Consider the following 16,377-nt stretch of genomic DNA (forward strand, 5'->3'; position numbering starts at 1 on the left):
TTCAGCTCCATCAGCTCCTTTAAGCACTTCTCTGTATTGGTTTTTCTAGTTATATATTCATCTAATTCTTTTTCAAAGTTTTTAACTTCTTTGCCTTTGGCTTGAATTTCCCCCTGTAGCTCGGAGTAGTTTGATCATCTGAAGACTTCTTCTCTCAACTCGTCAAAGTCATTCTCCGTCCAGCTTTGTTCCATTGCTGGTGAGGAACTGCATTCCTTTGGAGGAGGAGAGGCACTCTACTTTTTAGAGTTTCCAGTTTTTCTGCTCTGTTTCTTCCCCATCTTTGTGGTTTTATCTACTTTTGGTCTTTGATGATGGTGATGTACAGATGGGTTTTTGGTGTGGATGTCTTTTCTGTTTGTTAGTTTTCCTTCTACCAGACAGGACCCTCAGCTGCAGGTCTGTTGGAGTTTGCTAGAGGTCCACTCCAGACCCTGTTTGCCTGGGTTTCAGCAGCAGTGGCTGCAGAACAGCAGATTTTTGTGAACCGCGAATGCTGCTGCCTGATCATTCCTCTGGAAGTTTTGTCTCAGAGGATTACCCGGCCCTGTGAGGTGTCAGTCTGCCCCTACTGGGGGGTGCCTCCCAGTTAGGCTGCTCGGGGGTCAGGGACCCACTTTAGGAGGCAGTCTGCCTGTTCTCAGATCTCCAGCTGCGTGCTGGGAGAACCACTACTCTCTTCAAAGCTGTCAGACAGGGACATTTAAGTCTGCAGAGGTTACTGCTGTCTTTCTGTTTGTCTGTGCCCTGCCCCCAGAGGTGGAGCCTACAGAGGCAGGCAGGCCTCCTTGAGCTGTTGTGGGCTCCACCCAGTTCGAGCTTCCCGGCTGCTTTGTTTACCTAATCAAGCCTGGGCAATGGCGGGTGCCCCTCCACCAGCCTCGCTGCCGCCTTGCAGTTTGATCTCAGACTGCTGTGCTAGCAATCAGCGAGACTCCGTGGACGTAGGGCCCTCCGAGCCAGGTGTGGGATATAATCTCCTGGTGTGCCGTTTTTTAAGCCCATCAGAAAAGCGCAGTATTAGGGTGGGAGTAATCCGATTTTCCAGGTGCCGTCTGTCACCCCTTTTTTTTGACTAGGAAAGGGAACTCCCTGACCCCTTGCACTTCCTGAGTGAGGCAATGCCTCGCCCTGCTTCGGCTCGCGCACGGTGCACTGCACCCACTGTCCTGCGCCCACTGTCTGGCACTCCCTAGTGAGATGAACCCGGTACCTCAGATGGAAATGCAGAAATCACCCATCTTCTGGGTTGCTCATGCTGGGAGCTGTAGACCGGAGCTGTTCCTATTCAGACATCTTGGCTCCACTGCCTGGGTTGTTTTCACTCATCATTGCATTCCCACTATCACATGAATTTTCTGGTACATAAACGAATTGAACATAAATATTTCCAACATTAGTGAATGAAGCTGAGGTTGTAAGAGTAGATCCAATAAAATTACATCATTTTGGCTACTTGGGCTTTGAATTTTCTGTTTATATGTGAAAACAAATATGCTCTAGCTACAAAGAAATAACATTTGGTAAACTCCTACTATACGTTTCATGCCCCCTTACTATTTCAATAATGCTCTCTTTAAATCCTAAGAACAGGCTAGTGAGGTGTATGTAACATCTCCCCTTTTCCCCTAGTTATTTTCTGGTGAAGAAATTGAGCATCATTAAAGTTAAATAACTGCCATAATTGCACTGCTGGCTATTATATTTCAATAACTTGCCATGGGGTATGATTTAGATAAATGTGAAATGTATTGTAGTCACGGTGGTCAGGAAAAAGTTTCAGAAGTGTCAGTGTTTGAACAATGTTTGAGAAAGGCAATAATTTTTTCAAAAAGTAACTCAAGAGAGGAGAAAGACGTTCCTGAAAGCACGTATAGAGTGACTATTCAAGCTTCACTCTTCCCTTTGAATCATTCACACCAGTGAGTTTCCAAGAGAATTTTTCTCCTTTCAGTGATTGTCAGACATGGATCCATTGTCAGACTTCATGTCCATTAAATCAACAAATGAGATTTACTTTAATCAATTGCCTACATCATTGAATTAAGCAAAGCATCTCCTGTGAACACCTGCCAGCCTGTTGGATTCATCTCTAACTAAAATTTTACTTACTTTGTCCTTCTAAATCAATCTCTCAGAAAATATATGTGCATTTTGTTTTATGTTTCTGTTTCTTCTAGCCAATTTTCTGGATGGTGATTTCTTGTTTTTATGTTTTGCTGTAGTTTATGCTTTTTGGGGTCATAATAACACCAGTGCACATATGTCTGGGGTCATGTAACATCAAGACAGAATGAAAATGAAAAGCACTTTAGAGCAGATGGGTAGAAACTGTCAGGAATGTCTAACTTATTTGACTCCTCCAAATACTTATTCTTTGATATCCAGACTCCTCTTATTTGTAACCAGAGAAGCCGAAAGCAGTAGAAAATTCATAAGGTGCTGCCGTTAAGCAACATATGGGAACACTACTTGGACTACATTTTCAGGAGTCTCAGAATTTTGGCTACACCAGGAAACATTTTCTATTGTAGTGGTGACATCATTATTAACAACAACAATGAGAGTTAACATTTATTATGTGCACACTACATCTTAAGTCATGTTTTAAAAGTTTATATATCTATAAACTGGTTTAATTCAAATAGTATTTCCTAATCTATTATGGATAGAGCATACAGAACTGAACTGATCTGATTCCTGCTGTAAATTACTCAGTGATATTTAAAACTCTCATTCTTGATGTTCCCTCTATACAAATACTTTAGATCTCCAGCAAAAATGCCCTCTGTGTATTCACCTTCACCACCTAGATCCTAAATAATTACCAGCAAAAACTGTATTAAGTACATCAGCAACGCAAACTGCTTTGCTACTGGGCAATCTTAGAGTCTGCTGCTCACCTGCGATGTCTCAACCAGCTCATCAAGTCCTCTAATGTTTGCAGCCTTGATTCTGGATCTTCTTTCTTGATCTCCTTTTCTTCGGGCTTCACAGAACAGAGAATGACTCAAATTATTGTATGGACAATAAATAATTATTTTTTAATATCAGTTTGGACAATAATTGAAATCAGAAACTAACAGGAATTAGGTTATTGAAACAGATTTGGTGTTCATTTTTATTCACTGGAAATCTGCTTCATTTTGCAGGTTTCCTCGGGTTGTACTTGTTAACCTGTTTCACACTTTTTGCTAAACATCCCAGAGATTTTAAGTTCTTAGTCCTGAACCTTTTATAAGGTATTACGATCTGGGCAATTTTTCTTAGAAAGACAGCTGAGAATAGTTACATACTGTGAAGTACACATTCATAAAATTAACATTTGCATGATTTAATTACTGTAGTTGCTCTTTTTTATAAAATAAAATTCAAGTTTGGAATTTCATTTTCACCTTGAAATTAACAATAATTATTCACTATTCCCCAGACTACATGTTAAAAGTGGAAAAATTGGTCCAGTGAGCCCTCTTACCACCGTCATGGCAGTCCCAGGTCACAACAAAGACAGTCTCATAAAAGACTATAAAAAATGTGGCTACCCTTGTCACCTGACTTTTGAATGCCACAGTTTTCTCTGAGTAGACCCTAAAAGGGACATAGTTTTGGATGTCAGCAGTACAAGTAGTGAAGATAGCGATGAAGAGAATGAAGAACTGAATAAATTGCAGGCATTACAGGAAAAAAGAATAAATGAAGAAGAGGAAAAGAAAAAAGAAAAAAATCAAATTGAAAAGAAATAAAAAGGGCTTCTCCAGTTCCACTGAAGAGGACACTTCAAAACAAAAGAAACAAAAATATCAGAAGAAAGAAAAGAAAAAAGAAAAAAAGAGTAAATCAATAAAGGGAAACATCACAAAAAGGAAAGAACAAAGAGAAAAACAAACGCATTCTTCTACCCCTAAAAGTTCTGAATTCTCCAGAAAGTAACTGAGACTTTGGCTTAAGCCATTAAATTTAAAAATTTGTTTTTAAAACGTGTTTGCCTTTCCTTGGAATTTGCTATATATTATGTTTTGCAATAAATCACAGCCTTTTCCATATAGACATTTTTTGTATGTGGGACTGTTATCCCTCTGGTAATAAATTTTTAATATGCTATGACTGTTAAGTATTAAATCAGTCTTGTTACTTAATAGTGAGGCCCCAAGTATAGCTATTTGTGTATACTAAACACATCATTTTTGGTATCTGTGTCTCTGTGTTTTTGGCTAGTGTTATGACTTCATAAGTTGATTGTAAAATGGCTTTACTATAGTTAACACGAGGCATCTACCTAGCAATTAATGGGTATTGCTGAATCAGAGGCCCACCTTTAAGTGACGAAGCTAGGTAAGGGGTAAGGTTTTGCTCTTGACACAGATAAATTTAATAGCTTTATATACTTAAATATAATATCTTTTAAAGCTAGTAAAAAAATAGAAACATTGTTCAAATTTAAATGAATACAACACAGAGTACTAAGTATCAACTAAGAGTAGATATTGTACAAAGTCATATAGGATACTACAATGATTAAAACATGGATATTATCTGCATAAAGATATTTGGAGCCTAGAGACATATACAATGCTATATGGCATTATTATTCATTCATTATGGATCATTGGATGGATCTTTCTTTCTTACTGCTGTGATCTGTGGAAGAATAATGAAACGGAGTACTGGAGACTAAGTGATGGTAAAAGATATATAAGTCACGCAGGTGGGTGGAAGACAGAAAGAAGAAAGAGACTTTTGTTTTTAATATGCACAAATCATTGGAGTTAGAAGTAAAGAAATAAAAACAAACTAAAGCTGAATATCGCAGGATTAAAAACACAACTCCCGTTGACTAAAGCAGCAATATATGCAAAGATAAATGTAAATACACCTAATTTATTTTGGATTTCCGGAGACCAGCAGGCTGGTAAATATAATGGGAGACAATGATTGTATACCCAGCCCAGTTATCTTTCTAGTATCAAGATTATAGAAGCATGTAAAAGACCACAGACAACAACAACAAGAAGAAATTTTAAAATGCAGAACTCAGAGAATTCACCGATTTTCTGAGATTCCACAATTCTCTCTTGTGAACTCTATAACAAAGATGACCTTCATCTAAAGAAGATATAATTTAAGAAACATTGGAAAAAGGATTAATAGTTGGCATTTATGTAGTTAAAAATAGTCCCAAATTTTTTTAAAAAGTGGATACATAGAAGAAAATATACAAATATTATGTTTTGACAAAGAAGAATCAATATAATAAAAAAGAAGATAAGAAAAACAAAAAAGCAGATTAATCTCATTTTCTGATATATAGAAAATAAATGGCAAATAGTGCAATTAAATATTGATAATCAGGTATTAAAAGACTAATTGAGAAAATAGGAACTTAAGGACAATTTTAAAAGCCATAAGAACAGAGGTTACAACTGGAATGAAAATACAAACTTTCTTAAATGTTGATGTAACTTTAAAATTACAGAAGAAAGCACATCACATAGAGAAAGAAAAATTAAATCATGTATAATAAGCATAGTAAGTATAATATAAACTAATGTAAAATTTAAGACCAATATATCAGCTTATCTACATATGTTAATGAATCTAACTCATTTATTGAAAGAAAAAGAAATCTAATCATAAGATAGATCAATTGATCATTCAATAGATCAATTCAAAAGGAAATGAACTATTCAAATACTAGAAGAAAACAAAGGTAAATTCCTCTCTAACTTATGGTTTGGAAAATATTTCTATATACGACTCAAATTCTGCATTCAAGAAAATGTAGATATATCTGACTTTAAAAGATTTAAAAAAAAACTTTGTTTTCCAAAGTACCATAAACAACTGACAAGTGACAAAAAAATGACAAAAACTTAGAAGAAACTTGTAGTATCAGAGATAAAGGATTAATGTATATTTTAAGAATATGAAACACTCTTAAAATTGAAGGAATCAAGACCAAAACCATACAGGAAAATAAACAAAACATGAATAGGGATGTCCCAAAATTATATAATGACCTTTAAAACATGATATATTTATGTTCACTTATAATAGATGCATGCATCTCAAAACTATGCTGCGATACCACTTCTTGTCTGTCAGATTATCGAAAATTAAAATCTTGGTAACTTATTCCATTGGTGAGGCTATTATAAAACAGTCTCACAGATTCATACTTTATAAAAGAAAATTTGGCTATATTGAACAAAACTATAAATATGTTTATATTGTTACCTAGAAATTTCACTGAATATAAGCTTCTGTAAATATAAAAATACTTCTTATAGCACCAGGTATAATTACAGAATATTGAAAACAAATTAGTTGCCTATATACAGGGCATTGCTTAAATACACTCTGATAAATACTCAGATGGCGGTAATAGCAGCTGCAAAAGAAATGTGGAAAATTTCTATTAACTGATATTGACTAATTTATAGGCTATATTAATTACATTTAAAAACAAGCCTTCAAAATATTGTATTTTTTTCTATAAGAAAAAGAGTATGATAATTAAGAATTCATGTATCTGTTTAGTTTTACAAAGATCAACCCAGTAGAGATAAGCTAGACAAAATTCTAATTGATTATTTACAGAGAGTGAGTGGGAACAGATTGGAAATGGTGGTGGTGATGGTTTGAGTCTTCTCTACATCGACCTTTTTTGTAGCTTTTACTTTTTGAACCCGTATTGCAAAATAAAATCAATGAGCTAGAAAAAAAATTTAAAGAAATACAAACAGCAACTAAGGAAACTCTGTATTTCAAATGATTAATATGACCAAGGTAAAAAAGGGGAAATAACTAACCAATGCAACTTAAAAACAGAGTATTGTATTGATATATCATCAGTTTACAAAGAAAAATAACCCCAGACAAATACTGAACTATAGTTACTAGGTTTGGGTTTTTTTGGCTATGATATTGCTAGAAATTCTAAAACTACCCTAATTTTAGCTTTAAGCAAACAAATTATTATATTGAGGATAAATGGAGCCAGATTTCTCATTGATGAAGAAATGAATTACAAATATGTAAACGGAAGGAGAGTAGACCCTGTGGTATTTAGCTGGGCATTTAGGTATCATTGTGAACACATAGTCAAAGTCTTTGTGGAGAGGTAGCTGATTTTAGGACCGGACAAGTAAAGCACAAGATGAAATTAGAACATCTTCTTTTGTTAGAAAGCAAGTTGCATTAAAAATAAATAAGGCATTAAAAAAATACACACTGAGTTCAGTTTGAAGGGGTTTTTATTGGATAAATCTGGGGCACTTTGACGATTAAAATTGATAATAAAGTGTCAACAAATTAAAAACCAATAAATCAAATGAGAAACCATGTATTTATACACATGTAAGTAAATACATAATTGTATAAAGAAAGTAAAAGGAAAAATATTCATTTAGGGTGGAATTATTTCTAATAAATGTACAGGAATGATAGAATGATGGAGATTTTTCAAACTGTCATTTAGCAGTCATCATATTAATAATTATTTCAAGTAAGATTCAGCAACTGATGCCAAAATAGATGGTAAAAGTTTGCTGAGAAGTAGGGCGTGAAAATTTTATATATATGTAAAAACATATATATCAGACTACACATGCGTACATAAACATAAACATATACACACATATATATGAGAGAGAGAACAAACATCATAATATTTTAAAATAGAGAAATATGGTTGGAGAGTATATGGAAATTTTTAATACTATTCTTGCAAATTTGCTATAAGCTTTAAAGTATGTGGAAATAAAAAATTATAAAAATAAGAAATTGCTTTACATATGTGACCCCAATTTTAGTTGCTACAAAATGGGATATAAAGTATAATTTCAATTATAAAAATGACGTATGTAAAAACCATAGTATGGTTACGGACCACTACAGATGCTAGGCAAATAACAGTTTTATCTTCTTTTTCAAATGTGGCAAAATTGTTACATTTTAATTTTGCCAACTCATAAACAATATCTGAACATTTTATTTCTGCATTGAATATTATTACAACACTAACTCACAAACTTCTAGCATAATAATTATTTTCTTCTTTAAAGTAGGAAATCTCTGCTTTAAAATATCTGAAACACTTTTCTAAGCTGATAGAAGGTGTATGGTATAAAAATAAGACCTTGATTCTGGAAGCAGACACAGGTTCCGATTCCAGCTCAGACGTTCTCAACGGCTTGCTCTGACATAGTTACTTAGGCTCTCCACAGCTCAGTTTCATTGTCAGTATCATAAGAATAACTTAATTCTTACTTAATAGTTTTCTTGAAGCCCAAAGGAGAAATTCAAGAAAATACCTAGCACAATGCCTGTGCCATAAATAAATTTTAATTCATATTAGCTATCAAAATGAATAAGGGTTACACATAATTAATTGAGATTTTTAGGTATTGTTTCTTCTTAAACCACTACCTATGGAACCCTTCCATAGATATAAAATCTTAACCAATTCATGATCTAAAATTAAGTTGATGATTTGTGCTACTCACACACGGAATAGAATGAGCTTAGATTATTTTCAATATCTTTCTTTCACAAGCAAAAGAAAAATAAAAGCAAAACTCTAAAGTGAGTTCCTCAAAGTGAGACTTCAAATGATTTTCTTTGTTCGCAGTTTCTACTCTCATTAGAAATGCTCTGAAAATATTTAACTCTCTCGTCAACTACTTGAGGGTTTTATAAGAACGTTTTTTAAAATTATTTGCAGGACAGAGATATACTGTTCAACAGAGATATACTGTTCAACCAGTCTGTAATTTACTCACTGTCCATTTAAAAACATTTTTATTGTTATTTATTAAGCCTTACTCTGGAAGCCCAAATCCTTTATTTTATTATTGCGCTAAATAAAGCCAGCAATGCAAGGAGAGTGGAGAAAACTGGTTTTCCTATCGGTGTTTGAGGTCTACATGATTAGACTGCTTCTCTGTCTGCGGATACTCTGCACACTTTTTTGAATACTGACTTCAAGAGTTTTAGAACATCGATGGGCTTTTAGTAAAAAAAAAAAAGTCCAAAATACAAATATTATTTTTCAAATTTAGCTGATTAGCTTATGCAAAAATTAAGTTTTCTCAATTTTTTTAATTTTTTGTCTGATATTTTGAACCCATAAAGAAATTGAAATTACACAAAATGTTTTTATGTCCTAAAACAAGGAGATAATAGCTATAGAAGTTTTATTAGGCAATTAGTAGCTATGAAACTGAAGGAATGGTATGATGGTTAATTTTTTGATTTATTTCTTTAAAACCCAAACATAGGAAGAAGAAAATGGTATTCCAAATGCTTTAAAAAATGAAAGTATCATTTAACATATTAACATTATTTTAATAATAAATTTACATTATGATTATTTCTTAATACAGAAACATATGAAAATATCTAAATCCTGCTTTATCTAGAGTTTAAAAAGTTAAAATCTAAGCTATTTAAAAAATGAGGTGTGTCTTTGAAAGACAAAAGCAATAATCTAATAGACTCCCATCTTCAAAGGAACAATAATTTTCTCTTAGGTATACCTCTGATCATAGATGTAGCAATATCAAGGTAATTTGTAGTACAAAATAATACACCACTGGATGTTAAAGACTTAGATCAACAAAATTCACTAATCATCATTCCAATTCTTTAATTTTATAGCTACTAATTGCACAATACAATCTCCGTGACTATTATCTCTTCCTTTTATGACATATATACATTTTGTGTAATTTTAACTTAAGAATTCAAAATATCAGACAAGAAAGTAAGTATAGTAGCAACAAAGTACGAAATAGGGCAAAGTACCACAGGGCCGTTTAAGAAAGCGTCTGATTTGTGTGACTTAGTACTTCTTTGCCTATGAAGCATAGTCTGAGTTTGAACAACCGGTGGCAGTTAAAAGTCTGCAGCATTCCACTTTTTTGATTTGTATGGATCTGTACAGTGGTCCTTATCCTAGAAAATTAGCCATTGAATTCATCTGGGGCATCGTGTGCCCTGAGCAGTGTATTTTCAGGCCTGTGCATATCAATAATTTAAAGTAAAAGGGTGAAGCACTATCAACAATTAAGCTCTTAAAACGTGACTTTTAATTAGAAAAGGGTGTTAAAATAAGGCAACACTTGAAAGAAGTAAAATGATACCCATTTGTAACATACTGGCAATTAAACTCATTTCTTTTTTATTATTCCTTGGACACCCTGTGCTGTACTTTTAAGGCAATTCTAACTCTTTAAAGGTAGTTTTGAATCACAAGCTTAAGCTGACAGTTAGTAGGTTCCGTTTCTCATTCTTGGTCTTTAAGTTCCTACATGCTGCTTTCGAAAACTGAACAGGCATTTCCTTCTTTAGATATTATGTTTCTTTAAAACATCATATTTATTTAAAACAATTTATTGTCCATATTGTGCCAACTAAAATGTAATAAGATGTTAAGCAAACTTTATATTCAGTAGTGCAATGCTGTTGATAAGGTCTGAGGAATTTTAATTTTTCAATCTTACATTCAGTACACTTAAATGAATAATAACTTCTTCTTGAGGCAGACTATGTAACCTAAACATTCTTGACAAAGTGATGAGTGTGACTATTCCCTTGAGGTATATTTGCATCTATTTAAGTACAATTTAATAAGTGTCTACTCTCTGGCAGGCATTGTGAACGGAGAAATGACCTAATCAGATGCCACCATGCCCGACTAATTTTTTGTATTTTTAGTAGAGACAGGGTTTCACCATGTTGGCCAGGCTGATCTCAAGCTCCCAACCTCAGGTGATCCGCCTGCCTTGGCCTCCCAAAGTGGTGGGATTACAGGCGTGAGCCACCGCGCCCATCCATATTTAGATATTTTTAGATATTTTTAGATACACAAATACCATTGTGTTACATTAGCTTACAGTTTTTAGTACAGTAACATGCTGTACAGGTTTGTAGCCTAGGAGCAATGGGCTATAGCATATAGTCTAGGTGTGTTGTAGGCTGTACCATCTAGGTTTGTGAAAGTATACTGTATGATATTGCAAAGCTACAAAAGCATTTAATGATGCATTTCTCAGAATATTTCCCTGTTGTTAAGTTTCACATGACTGTATATTATTCTTAAGCGAAAAACACTCTCTGCAGGGAAAAACCTTTTTATCTGCATTGCATGTATAAAAAACACACAAATATTTCCATTTCAGAAAAGTAAATGAAATTTGTAATTAAAACCATTTTTATTACTAATAAATATAAAGATCATACTGTACATACTCTCAAATAAATGTTAGACTTTTTAAAAAATGTCTACTTTATGTAAGAAAATACTTCATGTGTTTAACAGAAGAATGATTGATCTAATTGCAATATACAGCCCCAAAGAGTAGGAGTAAATATTTTGAAGAAAGATAATAGTCTTTCTCATTCTCATATTGTATTCCTCCATGACTCTTATCTTTCTCAATATCCTGGTAGCTTTCATAATTTATCAGAGCCATTTTTGAGGCTATTCATATGAAGGGTTGATTACTATGGAATTAATAAATGTCAAAGGTTTATACTTCTATCATGTCTTTATTTGACTAATATTTAATGGGATCAATTATGCCCCAAGCATTTAGTTACCTTTGCATGCACTTTTGTCATGTGTTAGATTTACTTTCACCTCTAGGCCTTCACACATGACATTCCTCTTGTTTGCAATGACCTTTCCTTATTCTTTACTTGAATTTTTAATTTGCCTTCAGGTCTTAAGCAAGGTTTGACCTCAAGGAAGCTTTCTCAAACTCTCTGGTACAGTATGATTAAAAATGTTCCTCTTCAGGAGTCACAGAAGATTCTTTGCTATATCTGTAAGTGTATTTATTTCTACATATTATAATTATTAATTTTATCTACCCTATGATCAGATTCTCTATAACAGCCAAGAGTTAAGGGTTTCAAAATTATTTATTTGAATGAATTCACTGTGCATTTCAGATAGTTCTTAGAAATAATCACAAATGTAGAATTTTGCATGTTTGTCATTTACATGTAGTTTTCAAGGATCACAATTATTAAAGTTGTTTCTACAATGTTTCATTAAACTACTATTTGTTGAAGAATTATATGTGCCACATATTGAGATAGAAACTGAAAGTGGGGCATGTAAGGTGACTATATAAATAGACTCTGACACACTTCTGGTTCTGAATGTGATGAGCAGGGAATATTACATTATTACACCAATCCTCTCACTGAGAAAAACAATGGCAATAACAATTATATAATGCTTACAAGATATGCATTTTAACTATAAGTATACCCAGCATTCAAAGTATAATGATGATAAAAAGATTTGCTATGTTACCACAAACTAAAAGAATAACACAGCTAATGAATATAACATAAAATAAAATACTAGAAAAGATTTATTACTGGACATAAGAAAAATATTTTATAATGATAAGTGCTAACATTCAAGAAGAAAAAATATTACATTTTTATATACTCTATACACAAAAAATGATGACTATAATAGAAGTGAGAAATCCATAATTATATTGCAGATTTTAAAAACCCCTCTTTTAGTAAATGATAGAAAAATTAAACTATAAAATCAGTAGGGGAATAAGAGAGCTGAAAATATATTTGAAAAACCGAATCTTATTTTCATATATAAAACATAAGAGCAACAGTAGAATATTTTATTTTTAATTTCACGTGAAACATTCAACAAAATAGAAAATATCTGACCAAAATTTAAAACCAATACCCACAAGTCAAATCTTAACAAAATTTTAAATAATAACATTATTGAGTGTGTGTTTTCTCTGTACAGTAGAATTAAACTAGAAATAATAAATAATAATAAAACTAAAACCACATGCATTTAGACATTTAGAAATACACTTATATATGAATATTATAACCTATGATTTAAAGAACAAATCTAAATCTAAATTTGAATTTATTTTGGTTATGAGTTATAATGAATATATGATAGAAACTTGTAGATGCAAAACAGCAATTCTTATGGAAAAGTTTCTAACAAAAATGCACTTACTAGAAATAGAGACTGACAATCAATACCTTAAGGAGTAATACACCCCTCATACCTACACAAACAAAAGTAGCAAAAAAGGAAATAGTAAAGGTATGAGCAAAAAAACCAATGACTTAGCAATAAATCATATAAAAGAGAAACCAAACAAGGCTAAAAGTTGTTTTTTAAAAGATAAATAAAATGCTCACATCTCTAGGAATGTTGGTATACTTAAAAAATAAAAGCTATGAGTTATACTTAGTAAAAATGAAGAAAAGAAATTATTTTATCAATTAGAACATGAAATGGTTATCAGAGGAAAACAATTTTATGTCAATAAGTTTTAAGTTATATGGAATAGATCAACTTTTTGAAAAACAGGATTTTCCAAGTGAATTCAGGAAGATATAGAAACGTAAATAGTCTCATATTCAGAAAATTTATTGATTCAATAATTTATAATATTGTCTTAAAAAGTTAATTGTGAATTGCTATAATATCTTAAGGAAGAACTAATGTCAATTTTATAGAAACTGTTTTAGAGAATAGAGAAAAGGGAACATTTTCAAGAAATTGTATGAGGCTAGCATATTACTAATACTAAAACCTTACAAAGACAGTAGAAAGTAAACTTTTCTCTTTTTAATGAATATTATCTTCATGAATATAAATGAATATGAATTCATTCTGTCATGAATATAAAATCAAATATTTTAAGCAAAATTAACAATTGGAATTCAGTATATGTAAGAAGATAATATACAATGGAAAGGTTTATGTTATGGCTAGGTTGCATTTAGCAATTTTTAGCAGAACTACTGTACATATTAGCAATATAGAACACAAAATCATCTAATGATTTTTATTAGGTGTGAAATAATGTAAAAAATTTGATAAAATTCAACATCTGTATATGGCAATTCTCTCAGTACACTAAAAAAAAAATCCTAATTCTTCAATTTGATGAAGAATTTCTACAAATAGCATATCAAAAACTTCATATTGGGCTGGGCATGGTGGCTCATGCCTTTAATCCCAGCACTTTGAGAGGCCGAGGCTGGTGGATCACCTGAGGTCGGTAGTTCAAGATCAACTGGACCAACATGAAGAAACCCCGTCTCTACTAAAAATACAAAAAAAATAGCCGGAAGTGGTGGTGCATGCCTGTAATCCCAGCTACTTGGGAGGCTGAGGTAGGAGACTCACTTGAACCCAGGAGGCTGAGGTTGCAGTGAGCCAAGATTGCGCCACTGCACTCCAGCCTGGGCAACAAGAGTGAAACTCAGTCTCAGAAAAACAAAAAGCAAAAAAACTTTATATTGACTCGTGCTATATTGAAAGCTTGTTTTCTGAGATTGAACATGATAAACATATACTGTATCACTGTTTCTATCTGACATAGTCCTGGTAGTTCTAAAAATCAGGCAGGAAAATGATTTTAAAAAACAAATGAAAAAATAAAACTTAGGCACAAGTGTCATCATTGTTGTCTTTTTCCAATCAGTCTGCTACAGCAAAATACATTAATACATTAGACTGGGTACTTTGCAAACAACAGAAATTTATTGCTTACAGTTCTGGAAACTGGGAAGTCCAAGATCAAAATGCCAGCCAATTTCCCTGGTGAGGACTTGCTCTGTTCTTCCTTAATGGCAACTTGTAGCTGTGTCCTCACATGACAGAATGATAATCAAGCTCCCGTGGGCTCTTTTATAAGGGCACTAATTTCATGCATGAGGGCGGAGCCTTCATGACCTGATTATCTCCCAAAAGCCTCACCTCTTAATACCATTGCACTGAGGATTAGATTTCAATGTATGAATTTGGGGGTGAGGGGTAGAAACATTCTGACTATGACAATTGTATATGAAGTTTAATTCGACAGGTAAATTAACAGAATTAAGTAGTGAATTTAGTAGGGTTGCTAGGCAAAAGGCCAAATACAAAAATCAAATGATTTTTATTACAGTAATAGCAACTACTAGAAAATGAAATTATGTATAATTTAAAATACCATCAAAAATATCTCACACCAAATCGAAAACATTGAGAACACCCAAAGCTGTTGAGGATGTGGATCAACAAGAAGACTCACTCATTGCTGCTGGGATTTAAAATGGTGTAGCTACTTTGGAAGACATGTTGGCAGTTTTCTACAAAATGAAGCGCTCTTATGAAATGAACCAGCAGTTACACTCTTTAATAGTCATTCAAATGAGTTGAAAAGTTACACCTATACAAAAACTTTTGTCAGCTCACTCCTGAAAGCACTTTTCATCTGACATTAATCCATTTATGAGGGTGGATCTCTCATGGCCTAATCGCCTCTTAAATGTCCCACCCTCTAATATACTGTTACAATGGCAATTAAATGTCAATAAGTTCTGGAGAAAACAAACATTCAAACTAGAGGAGTCACTATCTACTAAAATTGATCCTGTGCTCATTTCATGACCTAAGCATTTCACACATAGGTAAATTCTCAACAGAACTAAATAAATATCTAGAATATGTGTTAGAATGTTCACATAAGCTTTATTCATAATAACATTAAAATGTACTTCCACTTTACCCACTGAAAGCATTTATGTTTTCATAACATTATGCTACAGTAGTACTTAGTAATTTTGAAAATGTTTTGAAAAATTACCAAGACTCCTTTCAGTCTAAATCAACTTCAGTCTTTACATTTAATTTACCAGGCATATATTTTTTTTTTTTGAGACGGAGTCTCGCTCCGTCACCCAGGCTGGAGTGCAGTGGTGCGATCTCAGCTCACTGCAAGCTCTGCCTCCTGGGTTCACGCCATTCTCCTGCCTCAGCCTCCAGAGTAGCTGGGACTACAGGCGTCCGCCACCGCGCCCAGCTAATTTTTTGTGTTTTTAGTAGAGAAGGGGTTTCACTGTGGTCTCAATCTCCTGACCTCGTGATCTGCCTGCCACAGCCTCCCAAAGTGCTGGGATTACAGGCGTCAGCCACTGCGCCTGGCCTTTTACCAGGCATATTAAACAGTAAATACTTGCATATAAATAACCCATGTCTTTCATGTGGTTTCCTTGGCATTATGTATAAATATTTGATATAACAATGCTGAAAAAAATAGAAGTTAAATATGAATCTCTCATAATTATTTGTAAAATATTTTATTAGACTTATGGTGATATGAATTGTTAAAAACATCCTTTCTTATGAATAGTCTTGAAGTATGTGAATAGGTCAAAGAGATAATTAATTAACGGGCAGAAGAAGTATTTGTCTTGAACCTCTTAAAACAACAACAAAAAGCAATGTGCTTTCCTTTCTCTTTTAGAAATGTCAGAAATTCCCCTCCTAAAGCTGACTTTATAATTTAAAGTTTCAATTCACTCGCGCCTGTA

At 33.2% G+C, this 16,377-nt stretch overlaps 1 pseudogene; it reads left to right on the forward strand.

The window, feature by feature from the left end:
• Positions 1–3,482: 3,482 nt before the first annotated feature.
• On the forward strand, positions 3,483–3,930 carry LOC100583823 (annotated as a pseudogene).
• Positions 3,931–16,377: the final 12,447 nt, after the last annotated feature.

This window comes from Nomascus leucogenys, chromosome 25 (genome assembly GCF_006542625.1).
Source record: "Nomascus leucogenys isolate Asia chromosome 25, Asia_NLE_v1, whole genome shotgun sequence".
Lineage (NCBI taxonomy): Eukaryota > Metazoa > Chordata > Mammalia > Primates > Hylobatidae > Nomascus > Nomascus leucogenys.